This window comes from Somniosus microcephalus, chromosome 6, assembly GCF_052327205.1.
Source record: "Somniosus microcephalus isolate GS21.2 chromosome 6, FLI_Smic_1.0, whole genome shotgun sequence".
In the NCBI taxonomy this organism is placed as follows: domain Eukaryota; kingdom Metazoa; phylum Chordata; class Chondrichthyes; order Squaliformes; family Somniosidae; genus Somniosus; species Somniosus microcephalus.
Genome location: NC_140992.1, coordinates 148,826,314 through 148,847,378, shown reverse-complemented (window position 1 = coordinate 148,847,378; position 21,065 = coordinate 148,826,314).

Below are 21,065 nucleotides of genomic sequence, written 5' to 3'. Positions count from 1 at the left end.
CGGGTGCAGTAAGGGTATCAGGGACAGTTGGGGTATCAGGGGGCTTTAAGGGTATCAGGGGGCAGTAAGTGTGTCAGGGTGCAGTAAGGGTATCAGGGGCAGTAAGGGTATCAGGGGGCAGTAAGGTTGTCAGGGGTAGTAAGGATATCAGTGGGCATAACTGTGCCAGGAGTAGTAAGGGTGTCAGGAGCATTAAGGTATCAGGGACAGTAAGGGTATCGGGGCAGTAAGGGTATCAGACAGCAGTAAGTGTATCAGGGGGCAGTAAGGTTATCAGGGACAGTGAGGGTATCAGGTGGCAGTAAGGGTGTAGGGGCAGTAAGGATATCACGGTGCAGTAACGGTATCAGAGATTGTAAGGATATCAGGGGGCAGTAAGGAAGTCAGGGGGCAGTAATGGTGCCAGGAGCAGTAATGGTGTCATGGGGCAGTAAGGATATCAGGGACATTCAGTGTAGAAGCATGCAGTCAGGACATCAAGGGGCAGTAAGAGTATCAGGGACAGTAAGGGTGTCAGGGGGCAGTACAGGTATCAGGGGGCTGTAAGGGTGTCAGCGAGAGTAAGGGTGTCAGGGTGCAGTATGTGTATCAGGGACAGTAAGTGTATCAGGGACAGTGAGGGTATCAGGGACAGTAAGTGTATCAGGGACAGTAAGGGTATCAGGGACAGTAAGGGTATCAGGGACAGTAATGGTATTAGAGGGCAGCAAGGGTGTCAGCACAGTAATTGTATCAGGGAAAGTAAGGGTATCAGTGGGCAGTAAGGGTATCAGGGACAGTAAGGGTATCGGGGGCAGGAAGGGTATCAGGGGGCAGTAAGGGTGTCAGGGGCAGTAAGGGTACCAGGGGGCAGTAAGGGTATCAGGGACAGTAAGGGTATCGGGGCAGTAAGGGTGTCAGGGGCAGTAAGAGTATCAGGGGCAGTAAGGGTGTCAGGAACTGTAAGGTTATCAGGGAGCAGTAAGGGTACCAGGGGCAGTAAGGGTGTCAGTGTTAGCAAGGATATCAGGGGCAATAAGGGATTCAGGGGCATTAAGGTATCAGGGACAGTAAGGGTATCTGGGGCAATAAGGGTGTCAGGGACAGTATGTGTATCAGGGGGTATTAAGTGTATCAGTGGCAGTAAGTGTATCAGGGGACAGTAAGGGTGTAGGGGCCGTAAGGGTATCAGGGTGCAGTAAAGGTATCAGAGTCTGTAATGCTATCAGGGGGCAGTAAGGATGTCAGGGGGCAGTAAGGGTATCATGGGGCAGTAAGGATGTCAGGGACAGTAAGGGTTTCAGGGTGCAGTAAAGGTATCAGGTGCAGTAAGGGTTTCAGCGGGCAGTAAGGATGTCAGGGACAGTAAGGGTATCGGGGCAGTAAGGGTGTCAGGGGCAGTAAGAGTATCAGGGGCAGTAAGGGTGTCAGGAACTGTAAGGTTATCAGGGAGCAGTAAGGGTACCAGGGGCAGTAAGGGTGTCAGTGTTAGCAAGGATATCAGGGGCAATAAGGGATTCAGGGGCATTAAGGTATCAGGGACAGTAAGGGTATCTGGGGCAATAAGGGTGTCAGGGACAGTATGTGTATCAGGGGGTATTAAGTGTATCAGTGGCAGTAAGTGTATCAGGGGACAGTAAGGGTGTAGGGGCAGTAAGGGTATCAGGGTGCAGTAAAGGTATCAGAGTCTGTAATGCTATCAGGGGGCAGTAAGGATGTCAGGGGGCAGTAAGGGTGCCAGGAGCAGTAAGGGTATCATGGGGCAGTAAGGATGTCAGGGACAGTAAGTGTGTTAGGGGGCAGTAAGGTTATCATGGACAGTAAGGGTATCAGGGGGCAGCAAGGGGATCAGGGACAGTGAGGTTATCAGGGGGCAGTAAGGGTGTCAGGGACAGTAAGGGTATCAGGGGGCAGCAAGGGGATCAGGGACAGTGAGGTTATCAGGGGGCAGTAAGGGTGTCAGGGACAGTACGGGTGTCAGGGGGCAGTAAGGTTATCAGGGACAGTAAGGGTATCAGTGGGCAGTAAGTGTAACAGTGGCAGTAAGTTAATCAGGGGGCAGTAAGGATATCAGGGGGCAGTAAGGGTGTCAGGAGCAGTAAGGTTTTCAGGAGGCAGTAATGGTATCAGAGACAGTAAGGTTATAAGGGGGCAGTAAGAGTAACAGTGGGCAGTAAGAATATCAGGGGGCAGTAATGGTGTCAGGGAGAGTAAGGGTATCAGGGGGCAGTAAGGATATCAGGGGGCAGTAATGGTGTCAGGGCCAGTAAGGATATCAGGGTGCAATAAGCATGTCAGGGAGCAGTAAGGATGTCAGGGACAGTAAGGGTAGCGGGAGGCAGTAAGGCTATCAGTGACATTAAGGGTATCAGGGGGCATTAAGGGTGTCAGGGGGCAGTAAGGATGTCAGGGGGTAGTAAGGGCCTCAGAGGGCAGTAAGTGTGTCAGTGGCAGTAAGTGTATCAGGGGCAGTAAGGGTGTCAGGGACATTAAGGGTATCAGGGGGCGTTAAGGGTGTCAGGGGGCAGTAAGGGTGTCAGGGGGTAGTAAGGGCATCAGAGGGCAGTAAGTGTGTCAGTGGCAGTAAGGGTATCAGGGGCATTAAGGGTGTCAGACGGCAGTAAGTGCACCAGGGGGCAGTAAGGTTATCAGGGGGCAGTAAGGCTATCAATGACAGTAACGGCATCAGGGACAGTAATGGTATCAGGGGACAGTAAGGGTATCAGGGAGCAGTAAGGTTATCAGGGACAGTAAGGTGCCAGGGGCAGTAAGTGTATCAGAGGGCAGTAAGGGTTTCAGGAACAGTAAGGGTATCAGGGAGCAGTAATGGTATCAGGGACAGTAAGGTGCCAGGGGGCAGTAAGGGTATCAGGGGCAATAAGGGATTCAGGAACAGTAAGGGTATCAGGGGCAATAATGGTGTCTGGGACAGTATGTGTATCAGGGGGTATTAAGTGTCTCAGTGGGCAGTAAGGTTATCAGGGATATTAAGGATGTTCAGGTGCAGGAAGGGTATCAGGGGGCTTTAAGGGTATCAGGGGGCAGTAATTGTGTCATGGGGCAGTAAGTGTACCAGGGACAGTAAGGGTATCAGGGGGCAGTAAGCTTATCAGGGACAGTAATTGTATCAGGGACAGTAAGGGTATCAGGAACAGTAACGGTTTCAGAGGGCAGCAAGGGTGTCAGGGACAGTAATTGTATCGGGGGTAGTAAGGGTATCAGGGACAGTAAGGGTATCAGGGGGCAGTTAGGGTATCAGGGACAGTAAAGGTATCAGGGGGCAGTTAGGGTATCAGGGACAGTAAAGGTATCAGGGTGCATTAAGGGCACCAGGGGGCAGTAAGGTTATCAGGGGGCAGTAAGGGCACCAGGGGGCAGTAAGGTTATCAGGGGGCAGTAAGGGCATCAGGGGACAGTAAGGGTATCAGGGAGCAGTAAGGGTATCAGGGACAGTAAGGTGTCAGGGGCAGTAAGTGTATCAGAGGGCAGTAAGGGTGTCAGGAACAGTAAGGGTATCAGGGGCAATAAGGGATTCAGGAACAGTAAGGGTATTAGGGGCAATATGGGTGTCAGGGACAGTATGTGTATCAGGGGGTATTAAATGTCTCAGGGGGCAGTAAGGGTATCAGGGACATTAAGGGTGTCCGGGTGCAGTAAGGGTATCAGGGACAGTTGGGGTATCAGGGGGCTTTAAGGGTATCAGGGGGCAGTAAGTGTGTCAGGGTGCAGTAAGGGTATCAGGGGCAGTAAGGGTATCAGGGGGCAGTAAGGTTGTCAGGGGTAGTAAGGATATCAGTGGGCATAACTGTGCCAGGAGTAGTAAGGGTGTCAGGAGCATTAAGGTATCAGGGACAGTAAGGGTATCGGGGCAGTAAGGGTATCAGACAGCAGTAAGTGTATCAGGGGGCAGTAAGGTTATCAGGGACAGTGAGGGTATCAGGTGGCAGTAAGGGTGTAGGGGCAGTAAGGATATCACGGTGCAGTAACGGTATCAGAGATTGTAAGGATATCAGGGGGCAGTAAGGAAGTCAGGGGGCAGTAATGGTGCCAGGAGCAGTAATGGTGTCATGGGGCAGTAAGGATATCAGGGACATTCAGTGTAGAAGCATGCAGTCAGGACATCAAGGGGCAGTAAGAGTATCAGGGACAGTAAGGGTGTCAGGGGGCAGTACAGGTATCAGGGGGCTGTAAGGGTGTCAGCGAGAGTAAGGGTGTCAGGGTGCAGTATGTGTATCAGGGACAGTAAGTGTATCAGGGACAGTGAGGGTATCAGGGACAGTAAGTGTATCAGGGACAGTAAGGGTATCAGGGACAGTAAGGGTATCAGGGACAGTAATGGTATTAGAGGGCAGCAAGGGTGTCAGCACAGTAATTGTATCAGGGAAAGTAAGGGTATCAGTGGGCAGTAAGGGTATCAGGGACAGTAAGGGTATCGGGGGCAGGAAGGGTATCAGGGGGCAGTAAGGGTGTCAGGGGCAGTAAGGGTACCAGGGGGCAGTAAGGGTATCAGGGGCAGTAAGAGTATCAGGGGCAGTAAGGGTGTCAGGAACTGTAAGGTTATCAGGGAGCAGTAAGGGTACCAGGGGCAGTAAGGGTGTCAGTGTTAGCAAGGATATCAGGGGCAATAAGGGATTCAGGGGCATTAAGGTATCAGGGACAGTAAGGGTATCTGGGGCAATAAGGGTGTCAGGGACAGTATGTGTATCAGGGGGTATTAAGTGTATCAGTGGCAGTAAGTGTATCAGGGGACAGTAAGGGTGTAGGGGCCGTAAGGGTATCAGGGTGCAGTAAAGGTATCAGAGTCTGTAATGCTATCAGGGGGCAGTAAGGATGTCAGGGGGCAGTAAGGGTATCATGGGGCAGTAAGGATGTCAGGGACAGTAAGGGTTTCAGGGTGCAGTAAAGGTATCAGGTGCAGTAAGGGTTTCAGCGGGCAGTAAGGATGTCAGGGACAGTAAGGGTATCGGGGCAGTAAGGGTGTCAGGGGCAGTAAGAGTATCAGGGGCAGTAAGGGTGTCAGGAACTGTAAGGTTATCAGGGAGCAGTAAGGGTACCAGGGGCAGTAAGGGTGTCAGTGTTAGCAAGGATATCAGGGGCAATAAGGGATTCAGGGGCATTAAGGTATCAGGGACAGTAAGGGTATCTGGGGCAATAAGGGTGTCAGGGACAGTATGTGTATCAGGGGGTATTAAGTGTATCAGTGGCAGTAAGTGTATCAGGGGACAGTAAGGGTGTAGGGGCAGTAAGGGTATCAGGGTGCAGTAAAGGTATCAGAGTCTGTAATGCTATCAGGGGGCAGTAAGGATGTCAGGGGGCAGTAAGGGTGCCAGGAGCAGTAAGGGTATCATGGGGCAGTAAGGATGTCAGGGACAGTAAGTGTGTTAGGGGGCAGTAAGGTTATCATGGACAGTAAGGGTATCAGGGGGCAGCAAGGGGATCAGGGACAGTGAGGTTATCAGGGGGCAGTAAGGGTGTCAGGGACAGTAAGGGTATCAGGGGGCAGCAAGGGGATCAGGGACAGTGAGGTTATCAGGGGGCAGTAAGGGTGTCAGGGACAGTACGGGTGTCAGGGGGCAGTAAGGTTATCAGGGACAGTAAGGGTATCAGTGGGCAGTAAGTGTAACAGTGGCAGTAAGTTAATCAGGGGGCAGTAAGGATATCAGGGGGCAGTAAGGGTGTCAGGAGCAGTAAGGTTTTCAGGAGGCAGTAATGGTATCAGAGACAGTAAGGTTATAAGGGGGCAGTAAGAGTAACAGTGGGCAGTAAGAATATCAGGGGGCAGTAATGGTGTCAGGGAGAGTAAGGGTATCAGGGGGCAGTAAGGATATCAGGGGGCAGTAATGGTGTCAGGGCCAGTAAGGATATCAGGGTGCAATAAGCATGTCAGGGAGCAGTAAGGATGTCAGGGACAGTAAGGGTAGCGGGAGGCAGTAAGGCTATCAGTGACATTAAGGGTATCAGGGGGCATTAAGGGTGTCAGGGGGCAGTAAGGATGTCAGGGGGTAGTAAGGGCCTCAGAGGGCAGTAAGTGTGTCAGTGGCAGTAAGTGTATCAGGGGCAGTAAGGGTGTCAGGGACATTAAGGGTATCAGGGGGCGTTAAGGGTGTCAGGGGGCAGTAAGGGTGTCAGGGGGTAGTAAGGGCATCAGAGGGCAGTAAGTGTGTCAGTGGCAGTAAGGGTATCAGGGGCATTAAGGGTGTCAGACGGCAGTAAGTGCACCAGGGGGCAGTAAGGTTATCAGGGGGCAGTAAGGCTATCAATGACAGTAACGGCATCAGGGACAGTAATGGTATCAGGGGACAGTAAGGGTATCAGGGAGCAGTAAGGTTATCAGGGACAGTAAGGTGCCAGGGGCAGTAAGTGTATCAGAGGGCAGTAAGGGTTTCAGGAACAGTAAGGGTATCAGGGAGCAGTAAGGGTATCAGGGACAATAAGCATGTCAGGGGGCAGTAAGTGTATCAGGGGCAATAAGAGATTCAGGAATAGTAAGTGTATCAGGGGCAAAAAGGGTGTCAGGGACAGTATGTGTATCAGGGGGTATTAAGTGTCTCAGTGGGCAGTAAGGGTATGAGGGACATTAAGGGTGTCCTGGTGCAGTAAGGGTATCAGGGACAGTAGGGGTATAAGGGGGCTTTAAGGGTATCAGGGGGCAGTAAGTGTGTCAGGGGGCAGTAAGGTTATCAGGGACAGTAAGGGTATCAGGGACAGTAATGGTATCAGAGGGCAGCAAGGGTGTCGGGGACAGTAATTGTATCAGGGGCAGTAAGGGTATCAGGGACAGTAAGAGTATCAGGGGGCAGTAAGGGTATCAGGGACAGTAAGGGAATCAGGTGGCAGTAAGGGTGTCAGGGGCTGTAAGGGTATCAGGGTGCATTAAGGGCACTCTGTCAGGTTATCAGGGGGCGGTATGGCTATCAATGACAGTAACGGCATCAGGGACAGTAAGGGTATCAGGGGACAGTAAGGGCATCAGGGGACAGTAAGGGTGTCAGGGGGCAGTAAGGGTATCAGGGGCAATAAGGGATTCAGTAATAGTAAGGGTATCAGGGGAAATAAGGGTGTCAGGGACAGTATGTGTATCAGGGGGTATTAAGTATCTCAGGGGGCAGTAAGGGTATCAGGGACATTAAGGGTTTCCGGGTGCAGTAAAGGTATCAGGGACAGGAGGGGTATCAGGGGGCTTTAAGTGAATCAGGGGGCAGTAAGTGTGCCAGGGTGCAGTAAGGGTATCAGGGACAGTGAGGGTATCAGGTGGCAGTAAGGGTGTAGGGGCAATAAGGGTATCACGCTGCAGTAACGGTATCAGGGACTGTAAGGATATCAGGGGGCAGTAAGGAAGTCAGGGGCAGTAATGGTGCCAGGAGCAGTAATGGTGTCATGGGGCGGTAAGGATATCAGCGACAGTATGTCTATAAGGGTGCAGTCAGGACATCAGGGGGCAGTAAGAGTATCAGGGACATAGAAACATAGAAACATAGAGATAGGAACAGGAGTAGGCCATTCGGCCCTTCGAACCTGCTCCGCCATTCAATGAGATCATGGCTGATCTTCGTCTGAGATCATAGCTGATCTTACCAGTTCAGTACCCCGTCCCCGCCTTTTCTCCGTAACCCTTAATCCCCTTAGCCTTCAGAAATATATCCAATTCTCTCTTGAAAATATTTATTGAATTAGCCTTCGCAGCCCTCTGTGGCAGGGAATTCCACAGGCTCACCACTCTTTGAGTGAAGAAATTCTTCCTCATCTCTGTTTTAAATGATTTGCCCGCTATTTTTAGACTGTGGCCCCTGGTTCTGTGCTCCCCGGCCATTGGAAACATTCTCTCTGAATTCAGCCTGTCCAGGCCTGCCATAATTTTATATGTTTCGATGAGATCCCCTCTCAATCTTCTAAACTCCAGTGAGTACAAGCCCAAACTATTTAATCTCTCTTCGTAGGTCATTCCCGCCATTCCAGGTATCAGCCTGGTGAATCGCCGTTGCACTCTTTCCATGGCAAGAACATCCTTCCGCAGATGGGGCGACCAAAACTGTACACAATACTCCAGATGCGGTCTCACCAGCACCTTGTACAGCTGTAGTAAGGTATCCCTATTCCTATACTCGAACCCCCTTGATATGAAGGCCAACATACCATTTGCCTTCTTAATCGCCTGTTGCACCTGCATGCTCTCCTTCAGTGACTGGTGCACAAGAACACCCAGGTCCCTCTGCACTTCCCCATCTCCCAATCTATTGCCATTTAGATAATAATCTACCCTCCTGTTTTTACCCCCAAAGTGGATAACCTCGCATTTATCCACATTATAGTGCATCTGCCACGTATCCGCCCATTCCCCCAACCTGTCCAAATCGCACTGTAGCCTCCTGACATCCTCATCAGAGCCCACCCCTCCTCCTAGTTTAGTGTCGTCAGCGAATTTGGAAATATTGCATCCAATTCCCTGATCCAGATCATTTATATATATTGTGAACAGCTGGGGTCCCAGGACAGATCCTTGCGGCACCCCGCTGGTCACTGCCTGCCACTCCGAAAACGAGCCGTTTATTCCAACTCTCTGTTTTCTATCCGCCAGCCAGTTCTCTATCCACGTTAATACTTTGCCCCCAATCCCATGAGCCTTAATTTTGCATGATAATCTTTTGTGTGGAACCTTATCGAAGGCTTTCTGGAAGTCAAGGTACACCACATCCACTGGCTCTCCCCCATCTATTTTACCAGTTACTTCCTCAAAAAATTCCAGCAGATTAGTCAAACACGATTTACCCTTTACACAGTAAGGGTGTCAGGGGGAAGTACAGATATCAGGGGGCTGTAAGGGTGTCAGCGAGAGTAAGGGTGTCAGGGTGCAGTAAGTTTATCAGGGACAGTAAGGGTATCAAGGGGCAGTAAGCTTATCAGGGACAGTAAGGGTATCAGGGACACTAAGGGTATCAGGGACAGTAATGGTATCAGAGGGCAGCAAGGGTGTCAGCACAGTAATTGTATCAGGGAGAGTAAGGGTGTCAGTCGGCAGTAATCGTATCAGGGACAGTAAGGGTATCAGGGACAGCAAGGGTATCAGGGGGAATTAAGGTTGTCAGGGACAGTAAGGGTATCGGGGGGAGTAAGTGTATCGGGGGCAGTAAGCGTAACAGGGACAGTAAGGGTATCAGGGGGCAGTAATATGTCAGAGGACAGTAAGGGTATCAGGGACAGTAAGGGTATCAGGGGGCAGTAAGTGTGTCAGAGGACAGTAAGGGTATCAGGGACAGTAAGGGTATCAGGTAGCAGTAAGGGTTTCAGGGAGAGTATGGGTATCAGTGGGACGTAAGGGTATCAGAGGGCAGTAAGGTTATCAGGGACAGTAAGGGTTTTGGGGACAGTAAGGGTATCAGGGACAGTAAGATTATCATGGGGCAGTAAGCGTATCAGGAGGGTAATTGTATCAGGGGGCAGTAAGGTTATCAGGGACAGGAAGGGTATCGGGGGCAGTAAGGGTAACAGGGAAAGTAAGGGTGTCATGGGGCAGTAAGGGTATCAGGGACAGTTAGGGTATCAGGGGGCAGTAAGTATGTCAGTGACAGTAAGGGTGTCAGGGTGCAATAAGGGTATCAGGGACGGTAGGGTATCAGGGGGCAGTAAGGGTATCAGGGACAGTGAGTGTATCAGGGGGCAGTAAGGGTGTCAGGGATAGTACGGGTGTCAGGGGGCAGTAAGGGTGTCTGGAGGCAGTAAGGATATCAGGGGGCAGTAATGTTTTCAGGAGCAGTAAGGTTGTCAGGAGGCAGTAATGGTATCAGAGACAGTAAGGGTGTCAGGGGGCAGTAAGGATATCAGGGGGCGGTAATGGTGTCAGGGACAGTAAGGATATCAGGGTGCAGTAAGCATGTCAGGGGGCAGTAAGGTTGTCAGGGACAGTGAGGGTATCAGGGTGCAGTAAGGATATCAGGGGGCAGTAATGGTGTCAGGGATAGTAAGGATATCAGTGTGCAGTAAGCATATCAGGGACAGTAAGGGTATCGGGAGGCAGTAAGTTTACCAGGGACAATAATTGTATTGGGGCAGTAAGGTTGTCAGGGGACAGTAACGGTGTCAGGAGCAGTAAGGCTGTCAGGGGGTAGTAAGGGTATCAGGGACAGTAAGTGTATCAGGGGGCAGTAAGGACATCAGGGGGCAGTAAGAGTATCATGGACAGTACGGGTATCAGGGGGCAGTAAGGGTAACATGGGGCAGTAAGAATATCAGAGGGCAGTAGGGATATCAGGGGGCAGTAAGGGTGTCAGGAGCAGCAAGGGTGTCAGGGGGCAGTAAGAGTATGAGAGACAGTAACGGTATCAGGCGGCAGTAAGGGTAACAGGGAGCAGTAAGGATATCAGGGACAATAATGATGTCAAGGACAGTAAGTGTATCAGGGGGGCATTAAGGACATCAGGGGGCAGTAATGTTGTCAGGGGGCAGTAAGGTTATCAGGGGACAGTATGGATATCAGGGGTCAGTAAGGGTATCAGGAACAGTAAGGGTAGCAGGGGGAAGTAAGGTTGTCAGGGACAGTAAGGGTATATGGGAGGAATAAGCGTATCAGTGGCAGTAAGGGCAACAGGGACAGTAAGGGTGTCAGGGGAAGTATGGGCCTCAGGGGACAGTAAGGGTATCAGGGGACAGTAAGTGTACCAGGGGGCAGTAAATGTGTCAGAGGACAGTAAGTGTATCAGGGACAGTAAGGGTATCAGCGGGCAGTAGGTTTTCAGGGAGAGTAAGGGTATCAGGGGGCATTAAGGGTATCAGAGGGCAATAATGGTATCAGGGACAGTAATGGTATGAGGGGCAGTAAGGGTTATCAGAGGGCAGTATGGGTATCAGGGATAGTAAGGGTATGAGGGGCAGTAAGGGTATCAGAGGGCAGTAAGGGTATCAGGGACAGTAAGGTTATGAGGGGCAGTAAGGGTATCAGAGGGCAGTAAGGGTATCAGGGGGCAGTAAGTTTTAGATCCGTGATTCTGAGAGTATGATGTTTTTCAATAACCACACGGATGCTGTAACTTAACAATCAACAGATATTTACTGGAGTAGGCTAGTATCAAGGCTGGGGGTACAGAGGCATGCTCAAGGCTTATATACAGGTGTGGTCACTGCCGGTACTACAGTATACAGGAGCTGTAAAAGTAGTTCTCTCTTAAAGGTACATACACTACAATTCCTCCCCTTTTAGATTAGCAGTACCCATAATATTCAAATAACAATTGACACTTTAACATGTACATTAAACAACAATAGTCCATTTATAGATTCAGTCTTTGGGGCGGCTTCCTGATCCTTTCGGGATAGCGCCTTTCCTGAGGTTCTTGTTCTTGGTGCGGAGGCGATTCTGGCCCCTTTTCGTTGGTTAGTTCATCGGTTTCCACTGCTACTGGTTCTGAGGTAGATGCTACCGGTATGTCGGGTTCATCCCCAGGTACTCGAGACATGGGGTTGACTCGTTCCTGTGACGCTAAGATCTGATCGACGTGGCGTCTCACAATGTTCTCCCCGACATCCACTGTGTACATTAATGGCCCCTGCCTTGTGCATATCGTTCCGGGTTGCCATTTCTCTGTTCGGTAGTCACGGGCCAAGACTGGCTGTCCTACATTGAAGCTCCTTGTCGGCTTCTCATTGATGTGCTGGAATTGTTTATCCTCAACATTTCTTCGCACATTTGGTCTGAGCAAATCCAGACGAGATCTCAACCTTCGGTTAAAGGACATCATGGCCGGGGTCTGGTTGGTGACTGCATGTGTCGCATTTCTGTAGGCTAATAGGAAATTGTCCATCTTATGCTGTAGTGGAATTTCATCGTTGCACATGGCCTTTATCGCCTTTTTAAAGGATTGTACGAACCTCTCAGCCAATCCATTTGTGGCTGGATGATACGGGGCGGATGTGTAATGCCTGACCCCATTCCTTCTCATAAATTTCCGAAACTCTTCGGACACAAACTGTGGTCCATTATCAGAGCAAATCTGCTCTGGCTAGCCGTTCCTGGCAAATATGGTCCGCAGGACTGCAATCGTTTTCTCTGTAGTGGTTGAGGACATTTTTATCACCTCAGCCCATTTCGAGTGAGCATCCACTGCTATTAAGAACATTGAGTCCATGAATGGACCAGCAAAATCAATGTGCACCCGTTGCCATGGAGAGGAGGGCCACTCCCATGGGTGTAGCGGGGCCTGTGGTGGAGCGTTTTGGACCTTCTGGCATCCTGTGCATCTCTTGGTCATATCCTCGATTTCTTTATCGTTTCCCGGCCACCACACAAACGCCCTGGCTAGGCTCTTCATTTTTACCCCTCCCAGATGACCCTCGTGAAGCTCATTGATCACTCTATCTCTCAACTTGGGTGGAGTTACCACTCGGGATCCACACATCAAGGTTCCCCGGCACACTGACAGCTGTTCTCTCCTTGGCGAGAATGCTGGCAACAGTGAGTCGCCATATGGTGGCCATCCCATCACCGTCAAATCATAGACCCGAGAGAGTGTTGGGTCATTTCAGGTTTCCTTCTCAATACTTGCGTTTGTAACAGGCAAACATTCGACTTTGGTCGCATGGAATATCTCCACAGGGTCCACTGCAGGTGCTTCTTCCGCCATAGGCAACGGTAGGCGCGACAGCCCATCAGCGTTTCCATGTTGTTTCGTACCTTTATACTCTATGTCATACTGATGTGCCCCTAGAAAAAGTGACCATCTTTGCAGCCGTTGCGCCGTCATCACCGGAACGCCCTTCTTTGGGTTAAAAATTGAGACCAGGGTTTGATGATCAGTCAGTAGGGTGAATTTCTGCCCGTGCAGATAGTGATTGAACTTCTTCGCCCCCCACACCAGGCTGAGGGCCTCCCTGTCAATCTGGGCATAGTTACGAACGGCTTAGGTTAGCGAGCGCGATGCAAAGGCTATTGGCCTCTCTGAACCATCACAGAATTTGTGTGACAGCACCGCTCCAATGCCGTAAGGTGACGCATCACATGCCAACCGAATCGGTAGTGTTGGGTTGTAGTGGGCCAATACTTCTTTTGAAGTGATTAGGCATTTACATTCCTGAAAGGCACGCTTACACTCATCACTCCATTTCCATGTTACACCAGTTTGAAGCAGGGCGCTCAGTGGGTGCAGAATTGTGGATAAATTCGGCAAGAACTTATGGTAGTAGTTCACCAACCCGGGGAACGACCTCAGTTGCGATACATTTTCTGGTGCTGGAGCCTTGACTACCACCTCAATCTTGTCCGGCAACCCTTCCTCATCAATCATGTGGCCACAATACGAGATTTGTCTCCTGAAGAACTCGCATTTGGGACGGTTGGATCATAGCCCATATTCCTGCAATCTCGTGAGCACCTGTTCCAGGTTGGCAAGGTGTTCATTGTCATTTTTGCCCGTAACCAGGATGTCGTCCAAATAACACTGGGTCCCCGGGATCCCTTTGCAGGACTTGTTCCATTGCCCTCTGACAAATAGCCGGGGCCGATGCTACCCCGAATACCAGTCGATTGTATTGGTAAAGGCCTTTGTGAGTGTTTATCATGAGGTATTTCCTAGATGCTTCTTCCACCTCCATTTGTAGATACGCTTGAGCCAGGTCAATCTTCGTAAACCGTTTCCCTCCAGATAGTGAGGCGAAAAGATCTTCTATCCGTGGAAGCGGATACTGTACTGTGTGCAGGACTGGGTTCACAGTCACCTTGAAGTCCCCACAGATGCGAATCTTCCTTGGCTCCCCAGCCGTGCTGCTCAATGCTTTCTTCATTACAGGAACGATGGGTGTGGCCCACTCGCTCCAGTGCACCATAGACAGCACGCCCGAACGGTCCAGACTCTCCAGTTCAGCTTCCACAGCTGGGCGGATCGCATATGGCACCGGTCTGGCCTTGAAAAATTTTGGGGTTGCGTTATCCTCAATCTTTATGGTTGCCTTTACTCCTTTTAGAGTCCCAAGTCCTTGTTGGAACACCTCTTCCGCATCAGATAGAATTCGTGATAGACGTCCAGGTGCGACGTCATCATCTTTTTTGTCACTCACAGTTAGTGCCAGAATGGAATGCCAATCCAATTGTAGTTTTTGGATCCATTCACGTCCCAATAATGGTGGTCCTCCATCTCGTAGTATATACATGTATAGTTTCTGTGTTTCCTTTCCGTTATATTCAACTGGCACCCTTATTTTTCCTCTGGGGTAGGCCTTTTGCCACGTGTATGTCTTCAATACAATGGACGTGCCCTTTCAGGGTATGTGTGAGAATAGCCGCTCATAGTCTCGTCGATTCATGACAGTTAGGGCTGATCCTGTATCCAATTCCATCTTTACTGGGGACCCTGCTATCATGAGCGTGACCCAAATGGTTCGGTGATCTTCCTTTGCGATCACGTTGTGTAGCTTTAAACAACTTAGTCTCCTGCTCCCGGAGTCCTTATCACTCTCCGGATCTTCTGAACTACTATCTGTCAGTTTCTTTACTTTCCTGTACTGTTCCTTAGTAGTTCTTGTCATGTTGGTCTTCTTTCCCGACCTGCAGACTCTTGCTATATGTCCCATTTTTCCGCATTGCCTGCATATTTTGTCTTTAAACCAGCAGTCCTTCTGCTCATGGGTTGTTCTGCCGCAGCGATAGCAGTTTTCGGCACCATACGCCATTTCATTAGCGCTGTATTCTTGTGGTTTCTGTTGTATTTCCGCAGCTCCCCGTGCTGCTGCTTCGTAGGATACTGCCACGCTGAAAGCCTGTTCTAGCGTCAGGTCCTTTTTTGAAAGCAGTCGTTTCTGGGTTCCTTCACTCTGGAGCCCGCAGGCAAATTTATCCCGTAAGGTGTCTGCCAGTCCTGCTCCGAACTGGCAGTTCTTCGATAACTTGCGTAGTTCCGTAAGATATTCAGCTTTGCTCTCATCTTTGTGCTGGTTTCTTTTATGGAACTTGAATCTTTCTGCTATCAGCAGTGGTGTAGGGCTTAGGTGTTCCTGTAAGATATGAACAATCTCCTCAAAACTTTTCTCCATTGGTTTAGCTGGGGTAATTCAATTCCGCAATAGGCCGTACGTACTCGCACCCATCAGATTTAATAATACCGAAGCCCTCTTTCCATCGGCCACCTCATTTGCCTTGCAGTACACTTCAATTCTTTCCACATACGTGGTCCAGTCTTCGACCTCGTTGTCGAAAGCAGTGATACTGCCACTTTTCGGCATCTTGGGCGATTTAAAATGGCACCTCCCGCGCTTTTGCTTCTTCCCCAATGGAATAAAATGGCGCCTCCCGCGCTTTTGCTTCTTCCACAACGGGATAAAATGGTGCCTCCCGCGCTTTTGCTTCTTCCCCTTACTGCCACTCTGCTCCTAGCATTCTACGGGGTAATGGCGGCGACCCGCAGCTTCGGCGCACCTCGCTTTCCTTCCCCCCCGTTTAGTTTCTCTCCGCTGTCCTGTTCTTGAGCACCGACCGCACCCTGTGCGCTCCACCCTCTCTCTCTTGTTTTCTTTTCCCGGCGACGCTGCGCGGCCCGTTTTGTAGAGCCGCTCGATCGAGCTTGAGCCCGCCACAGTCCGGAAGGGTCAGTGCGCTACCTGCTACCAGCACGATTCGCTGGAACCAGTCTCTCCCGCAATTCTCCAAACACCGATGGATTCTTTGGGCGGTTGCCCTCGGTCGGCGCCCGTTGCTCAGACTACGACCTTCCAGGACCCTCCTCTCAGGCGAGATCCCCGTGAGACAATGCTACACTGCAGGTGAGTTCGAACTTACTCGTCGCCACTGTAAAGTCCACGTCTCAATAAAACACAGACTTCGAGAGAACAGTTTAACAGGTACTTTACTGAACAGGAGGCAACGTCAGACTGAAAATACAGAAGCCTGCTAGGGCCTTTTATACAGGGGTGGTCACTGCTGGTACTGCAGTCTAAGACCAGTTATTCCCTTAAAGGTACATACAAAACACCGGTGATGACTGCGCAACGACTACAAAGATGGTCACTCTTTCTAGGGGCGCACCACTATGAGATTGAATATAAGGGCACGAAACAGAATGGAAATGCTAATGGGCTATCACGCCTGCCACTGCCTACTGCGGAGGAAGCACCAGCAGTGGATCCTGTCGAAATATTTCATTCGACTATAGTTGAATACCTACCGGTAACTAACGCTCGTATAGAAAAGGAGACCCGAAATGACCCGACACTGTCTCGGGTATATGATTTGACGGTGAAGGGATGGCCAGCAGATGGCGACTCACTGTTGCCAGCATTCTCGTCAAGAAGAGAACAGCTGTCAGTGTACTGGGGGACCTTGATGTGTGGATCCCGAGTGGTAATTCCACCCAAGTTAAGGGATAGAGTGCTCAATGAGCTTCATGAGGGTCATCTGGGAGGGGTAAAAATGTAAAGCCTTGCCAGGGCCTATGTGTGGTTACCGGGAATCGATAAACAAATTGAGGACCTGACCAAGAGCAGCTCAGGATGCCAGAAAGTCCAAAATGCACCACCACATGCCCCTCTACACCCATGGGAGTGGTCCTCATCTCCATGGCAACGGGTGCATATTGATTTTGCTGGTCCATTCAAGGACTCAATGTTTTTAATAGCCGTGGATGTGCACTCGAAATGGCCTGAGGTCATCAAAATGTCCTCCACCACCACGGAGAAAACTATTGCAGTCCTACGGACCATTTTTGCCAGGAACGGCTTGCTAGAACAGATTTGCTCTGATAACGGACCACAGTTAATGTCCGAAGAATTCCAGAGGTTTATGAAGAAGAATGGGGTAAGGCATTACACATCCGCCCCGTATCATCCAGCCACAAATGGATTGGCTGAGAGGTTCGTACAAACCTTTAAGAAGGCAATAAAGGCTATGTACAATGACAACATTCCGCTGCAGCATAAGGTGGACCATTTCCTGTTCGCCTACCGGAATGCGACACATGCCGTCACCAACCAGGCCCCGGCCATGAAGTTCTTTAACCGAAGGTTAAGAACTCGCCTGGATTTGCTCAGACCAAACGTACGAAGAGATGTTGAGAGTAAGCAATTCCAGCACATCCATGAGAAGCCAACAAGGAGCTTCAATGTAGGGCAACCAGTCTTGGCCCGCGACTACCGAACAGAAAAATGGCAGCCAGGAATGATATGCACACAGCAGGGACCACTAATGTACACAGTGGACGTTGGGGAGAACATCGTCAGACGCCATGCTGAACAGATCCTAGAGCCACAGGAACAAGTCAACCCCATGTCTCACCCATACGTGCCTGGTGAGGAACCCGACGTACAGGTCGCATCTACCCCAGAAACAGTAGCATCGGAAGCTGATGACCCAACCGACGACAGGGTGCCAGAATTGTCTCCGCACCAAGAGTGAGACACTCGGGAAAGGCATTATCCAGAAAGGATCAGGAAGCCTCCCCAAAGACTGAATATATAAATGGACTATTTTCAGATAACGTTGTATGTTAAAAGTGTTAATTGTAATTAGTTTGATATTTAATTGTTAAATGAGTGTTATGGTACTGTTAATCTAAAAGGGGAGGAATTGTAATGTATATAGAGAATGTATATACCTTTAAGGGGGGAGCTACTTTTTACAGCTCATGTATACTGCAGTACTGGCAGTGACCACACCTGTATATAGCACTGAGTAGTAATCTGTACAGTTCAGTTCCAGAGTGAGCCACGTTGAGTAAGCACCTGTTGTACCGTTCTCCTGCAGTCTTGTGTCTTATTACTGATGGACAGAACAGGTATCAGGGACAGTAAGGGTATCAGGGGGCAGTAAGTGTATCAGGGACTGTAAGAGTATCAGTGGGCAGTAAGGGTGTAGGGGCAGTAAGGGTATCAGGAACAGGAAGTGTATCGGGGTAGTAAGGGTGTCAGGGACAGTAAGGGTATCAGGGACAGTAAGGGTGTCAGGAGACAGTAAGGGTGTCAGGGGGCAGTAAGGATATCAGGGACAGTAAGGGTATCAGGGAAAGTAAGGGTGTCAGAGGAAAGTAAGGGTATCAGGGAGCAGTAAGGATATCAGGGACAGTAAGGGTATCAGGGAGCAGTAAGGATATCAGGGAGCAATAAGTGTATCAGGGCCAGTAAGGGTGTCAGGGACAGTAAGGGTATCAGGGGGCATTAAGTGTATCAGGGGACAGTAAGGGTGTCAGGGACAGTAAGGGATTTTGGGACAGTAAGGGAGTCAGTGGGCAGTAAGGGTTTCACTGGGCAGTAAATTGTAGAGGTAGTCAGGCTATCAGGGAGAGTAAGGATATCAGGGGGCAGTAAGGATATCAGGGGGCAGTAAGGGTGTCAAGAGCAGCAAGGGTGTCAGGGGGCAATAAGGGTATCAGGGACAGTAAGGGTATCAGGGGGCAGTAAGGTTATCAGGGACATTAAGGGTATCAGGGACAGTAAGGGTATCAGGGGGCATTAAGTGTATCAGGGGACAGTAAGGGTGTCAGGGACAGAAAGGGTATCAGGGGGCAGTCAGGGAGTCAGGGGGCAGCAAGGGTATCAGGGACAGTAAGGGTATCAGGGACATTAAGGGAGTCAGTGGGCAGTAAGGGTTTCACTGGGCAGTAAGGGTATCAGGTAGAGTAAGGGTATCAGGGGGCAGTAAGGGTGTAGGGGCAGTAAGGGTATCAGGTAGAGTAAGGGTATCAGGGGGCAGTAAGGGTAACTGGGGACACTAAGGATATCAGGGGCAGTAAGGATATCAGGGGGCAGTAAGGGTGTCAGGAGCAGCAAGGGTGTCAGGGGGCAGTAAGGGTATCAGGGACAGTAAGGGTATCGGGGGCAGTAAGGTATCGGGGACAGTAAGGGTATCAGGGGGCAGTAAGTGTGCAGGGGCAGTAAGGTTATCAGGGCCAGTAAGTGTATCGGGGGAAGTAAGGATATCAAGGACAGTAAGGGTATCAGGGACAGTAAGGGTGTCAGAGGACATTAAGTGTATCTGGGAGCAGTAAGGATATCAGAGACAGTAAGTTTATCAGGGAGCAGTAAGGATATCAGCGGTCAATATGGATATCAGGGCAAGTAAGGGTGTCAGTGGCAGTAAAGGTATCAGTGGGCAGTAAGGGGTTCAGGGACAGTAAGGGTGTCAGGGGCAGTAAGGGTATCAGGGAGCAGTAAGGATATCAGGGACAGTAAGGGTGTCAGGGGGCAGTAAGGGTATCAGGGAGCAGTAAGGATATCAGGGACAGTAAGGGTATCGGGGGAAGTAAGGGTATCAATTTAAATAAAGGAAACTATGATGGTCTGAGGAGCGAGTTGGGTAGGATTGATTGGGGAATGGCACTCACAGGGTTGATGGTGGATAGGCAATGGCAAACATTCAAAGACCGAATGGATGAGCTGCAGAATTTGTTCATCCCAGTTTGGCATAAAAATAAAACAAAAATGTGACTCAACAGTGGCTAACAAGGGAAATTTGGGATAGCATATGATCCAAGGAGAGGACATATAAATTGACTAGAAAAAGCAATAATCCTGAGGATTGGGAGCAGTTTAGGAGTCAACAAAGGAGGACAAAGGGATTAATTAAGAAAGGGAAAATAGAATATGAGAGTATGCTAGCACGGAACATAAAAACTGACTGTAAAAGCTTTTATCGATATGTGAAGTGATAAAGATTGGTGAAGTCAAGCGTAGGTCCCTTACAGTCAGAATCAGGAGAATTTATAATGGGAAACAAGGAAATGGCAGACCAACTAAATACATACTTTGGTTCTGTCTTCACAAAGGAGGACACAAATAATCTCCCAGAGATGCCGGGGAACATAGGGTCTGATGAAAGGGAGGAACTGAAAGAAATCAGTATTTGTAGGGAAATGGTGTTCGGAAAATAGATGGGACTGAAGGCCGATAAATCCCGAGGGCCTGATGGTCTACATCCCAGGGTACTTAAGGAAGTGGCCCTAGAGATAGTAGATGCATTGCTGGCCATCTTCCAGAACTCGATAGACTCTGGAACGGTACCCATGGATTGGAGGGTAGCTAATGTTACACCACTATGCAAAAAAGGTGGAAGAGAAAGAACGGGGAATTATAGACTGGTAAGCCTGACATCGGTAGTGGGGAAAATGCTAGAGTCTATTATAAAAGATGTAACAGCAGGGCACTTGGAAAGCAGTGACAGGATCGGACAAAGTCAACATGGATTTACAAAAGGTAAATCATGCTTGACTATTCTACTGGAATTTTTTGAGGATGTAACTGGTAAAATAGATAAGGGAGAACCAGTGGATGTGGTGTATTTGGACTTTCAGAAGGCTTTCAATAAGGTCCCACATAAGAGATTAGCGTGCAAAATTAAGGCACATGGGATTGGGGGCAAGGTATTGACTTGGATAGAGAACTGGTTGGCAGACAGAAAGCAAAGAGTTGGAATAAACGGGTCATTTTCCGAGTGGCAGGCAGTGACTAGTGGGGTACCGCAAGGATCGGTCCTAGGACTCCAGCTGGTCACAATATATATTAATGATCTGGACGAGGGAATTGGATGTAATATCTCCAAATTTGCAGACAACACAACGCTGGGTGGGAGGGTAAGCTGTGAGGAGGATGTCGTGAAACTCCAGTACGATTTGGACAGGTTGGGTGATTGGGCAGGAACATGGCAAATGGAACATAATGCGGATAAATGTGAGGTTAACCACTTTGGTGGCAAAAACAGGAAGGGAGATTATTATTTGAATGGCAATAGATTGGGAGAAGGGGAAGTGCAAAGAGACCTGGGTGTCCTTGTGCACCAGTCGCTGAAGGTAAGCATGCAGGTGCAGCAGGCAGTTAAGAAGGCAAATGGTATGTTGGCCTTCGTAGCAAGAGGATTAGAGTACAGGAACAAGGATGTCTTGCTACAGTTGTACAGGGCCTTGGTGAGACCGCACCTTGAGTATTGTGTGCAGTTTTGGTCGCCTTACCTGAGGAAGGACGTTCTTGCCATGGAAGGAGTGCAGCGAAGATTCACCAGGCTGATACCTGTGATGGCAGGAATGACGTATGAGGAGAGATTGTGTCGATTGGGCTTATACTCACTGGAGTTTAGAAGATTGAGAGGGGATCTCATCGAAACCTATAAAATTCTGTCAGGCCTGGAC